The sequence below is a fragment of the Primulina tabacum genome, chromosome 10, assembly GCF_025594145.1.
Source record: "Primulina tabacum isolate GXHZ01 chromosome 10, ASM2559414v2, whole genome shotgun sequence".
NCBI classification, from domain to species: domain Eukaryota; kingdom Viridiplantae; phylum Streptophyta; class Magnoliopsida; order Lamiales; family Gesneriaceae; genus Primulina; species Primulina tabacum.
Genome location: NC_134559.1, coordinates 8,744,429 through 8,748,684, shown reverse-complemented (window position 1 = coordinate 8,748,684; position 4,256 = coordinate 8,744,429).

Below are 4,256 nucleotides of genomic sequence, written 5' to 3'. Positions count from 1 at the left end.
GACCCTAACTTCATCAAGGAAACCATTCTAATGCCAAAAACGTGGACCCTGTACACACACCTATGCTGGCCGAGAATTTGGGTATGCATGGACTCTAAGATTTACGCATGCAGGGACCTAGCCGATGACTCTAGTCACAAACCAACCTGATGTGCACCCCCTAAGGACCCTAAGGACCAGACCTGACCCAGCCTAGACCCCCTGAACTGCGCGCCCAAGCTGGTGCGAAGTGCAGAACCCTGCACGCGATTTCCTGGATTCTCGGGTAGGAGTCCCTCATTCAAAGGACTCCTCGCCGCCTCTCAACTCGAGTCCTAGCATGGCTAGGACTCTTCCCTGGTCTCCCCCACGCCCCTGGCTAGCCCCTGGACAAGAGCCGCACCAAGCCCGGCCGTGAGGACCCCTAACCGAACCCATGTTCTTCCCATGACAGCAACTTACGTTTTATTTGGTGCTCTTCAATTTCCAGCGTGTGTGGTGCGCTTACAGGACCCTAACTCACGTGTAAACCCTTGTAAATCATGGCCTAGATCATGGCAGTCCTTAAACAACATACAATCATAATTTAAGAATCAAAAACCTTGCTTAACATATCATGCTATGATACAAAACGAAAATTTAGAAAAGTGGCACTTGTTTTTCTTTCATGTTTTTCATGCATCCAATAATTTAAACATTAATATGATATGATGGATGAGAAAAGGGAGATTAGGGTGTGCCTTTGCGTATAGTACGCTCGAATAATCGTTGACGACAAAGAACGGAGGGACGACTATGGCTTGCTCTTGTTAAACCTTCGAAAATCCCTTCCTATTTGCTAGTGTGTGCTGCCGTGTGTGTGTGGGTGTGGGGAGGGAAATTTTCAGATACAACTTTAGGTGGCCGATGGTTTGCTAGGAGAATAGGGTTTTAGTGCTCAATTTACACTTTTTATACTAATTTATTTACTAAGTAGGCTTTAGGCCTATTAAACCACAAAATTCAAGCCCATTAGTTTTAATTAGGATTAATAAAATTTTAACCAAAGTTTTGATTAATTAAACATGTGAATTTATTAGCCGGGTTGCCAAAAAGTTCGTATTTTAGTTGAAAAACCTACACCGATAAAATTTACGTCCCGGCGTATAAATCACCTCAAAACCCTTTATTTTCAAAAATACTAAAAAGCATCGACCATATTTTTAAATAATTAAAAATGATCATTCAATAAAAACATTTTACCATATTGTTTTTTCTCTATATTTTACTATTTGTGATTTTGATTATACATATTATCAAATTTCAATATAAGTTAACTATCAATTTCATTTCATTTCATGATTCATTAATCATATAGGCTAACTAATAAATAAAGATATATTCACCAAGTTAGAGCGAGCGGGCCACAACGTCCCCGATTCTCTCATATTTTCGTCAAACAGTTATATATCTTTTTTTAGACCTAAACTCCCATGTCAAGAAAAGTTTGTAGACAGGGAGTCATCATCTATTTCTCATTATATAGGTTTTATATTATAATTGTTTCCATTACATAATAAAATGATACCATTTGATCAGGGATTTGCGGGCATTCGATGCGTGCCACTTGTCACTTTGACGCCCAAAGTGTACGAAAATAAAGTTGCACTTCACGCTCGAACGAGAAACGGAGACCGGAGAATTTTCAGGAAAATTATTTTTTTTATCACACGATTTATTTTATAAATTAATACAAGGTGATTTTAAGGGTATTTTTCCAAAAATAGGATTTTATTGAGTGTTTTAACCGCATGATTTTTATTTTTAACGGTACGTAAATTTTATCGAATCGAGAGAATTTTATTTATGGTTTGGCTAATATTTGCGAAATCCTCCTAACACGAATTATTCTCCGGGACCAAGTTTGGGCCTAATGGGCCTACAAAACCTTTAAAATAAAATGGTGGCCCATTATCAAATCATTAAATTTACAATTAAGAATTTAAGCACTATTAAGCCTAAACTAAATGATAATTAACCGATACACACCCATTCACATCCCCACTCCATCGGTTTCATCACCCAACCAACCGACACCCTCTTCATCCCTTCATTATTCCCTCGGTTTTCATCACCAACAGCAGAAAACACCATTCTTTTTGGTTAGGTTTGCAAAGAAAATCTCTCGGGACTCCACGTGCATGGTTCTTGTTCTTCATTCACCAAGGCATGTCCTACACCATTATTTTTGCATCACTCATGTCATATATATTGCTGATATGTGTGGATTTTGTGTGAAGAATTATCGGTACAACATAGAATAAAAAAAACGTATGGTTTTTTTTTTGGTACATGTTATGCATTTTTTTAATGTAATTCACGCTTCTATGATTTCTTGGGCAATGGGCTGCATTTTCAGGACTGGTAGTGACTGATGTAGGGGCTAAGATGTGGTTTGGGGAATGAAACCAAGTGCTGTGGTTGTGGGATGAGAGATCGGCCGTTTCCTAGTAGTGCAGGGTTGGGGCCTTGGGGGGATGTGGTTCGGTTAGGGAGTGAATCGGGCGAGGTGATGGCTGAACCAGGGCATGGACCAGATCACCCTGGTGGCTCTGGGGCGTGGCCCAGTAAGGCCATGCCACGACTGGAACCGCTGGGCTAGCCGACTACAAGCTTTGCAGAATTGGGGATCGGGTGGTGTTACGGTTGGAGCTTTTGTGTTTGTGACTCATGTGTGCTGCATGGGGCCGATTGTATGGTTAAGGTTGGTTCTTTAGGATCTAATCTAGGTCCATGTTAGGTGGGTTCAAGGCTTTTGCATCGAGGATTAGTTGGTGGTGTGAAAATTGGAAAGGATGTGCGTGAGGTGGTGATTTGTGAGAGGACCGAGAGTGGTGTTCGGTGCTGGAAGCTTCAACCGTGAGTTTAAAGGCTTAATAACATTGTTTTAGGAGGAGTTAAGTGTTTGTAAAATATGGAAAAAAAATTGGGAAAGTTTTAGTTAATTTTCGGTTCGATTCGGATTAAAACCGGAACCCCGATCCAAGTTTTAAAATGAAACGGTTCAGTTGTATTTTTGGCTCGAAATTACGTCTAGGAATATTTTTAAATATGTTTTGGGATATTTTAAAGAGTTTGGTAAGTTTCGGGTCAATTTTAGAGGTCCAGGGTTAAAACGAGAATTTTTGGGTTCCCCGGGGTGAGATTTTGGTCTTGGCAGCGCCCTGAGCACAAATATATGATATTTAAAATGTTTATGCATCATTTTTACGATTTTACACAATTATGATAAATGCGTTGCATGTTTGGTTTAAAGAAAAAGTTACGCATATGCATGTTTTTATTAAGTGATGAAAATGATGATATTTTTTGAAGGATGAGAATTGGTTGTGACTTACGATGTATATGTATACGATGACATGAGATATGATGAGCTGAGGCCCGGGTTCAGTGGGCGGGTAATGCTGTCGCTGATGTCCCCCACCGCCGGGTACCACGGTTTTTATAGATGGATCCATCGATAGAGCTGATACGATAGAGCTGATACGAAAGTCACAACTAATGAACTGAGTTCAATTAAAAGAAAATGTATACGTTTATGATGACATGTGATGACATGATTTAACACGTATATGCTGATACGATGATACATGCTATGATTATTATCATGTTTTGAAAGACATGTTTACTTAAACTATTTTTACTGCAGATGAAAGGTATGTTGATTATGCTATTTTTCACTGTTGTGTGCTACGTATATGTACTTGTTATTACTGGTACATGTGTGCTGAGTCTTTAGACTCACTAGGCGTGTGTGATGCAGGTGAGCTTGATGCTGAGAAGACTGGAGGTGCTGAACTCTGGGTAGGCAGCTCTGGTGCGGTGACACGACCCGAGGACCGCATGTTTTCCGCATTATGATTTAGGAGATTTGAGAGGAGATGAACCTTTTATACGTTGACGAATTTAAGATTTTATTCGGTTACGTTTACGTTTGATTTTGGAGTAATTTGGAAATTTTAAAACTGCGTTTTTTATTGTCAAATATTTAAGATCATTTTTAAATGTTATTTCGAAAATGCGAAGCTTTTATATAAAAAATGTTCAGTAGAATTTTTAAAAATGAGCGAGACTTTACACAAGATATCATTAAAGTTCATACCATCAATAATCAGTAAAATTGAATTGACTTCCAGTTGTTTGAAGACATGCATGAGGTATCGGAGTTGCTGAACAAGATACGGGTAATTCATCGTGCGTTCCGATGTCCTACGATGATTATAAAAATAAGAAATCTA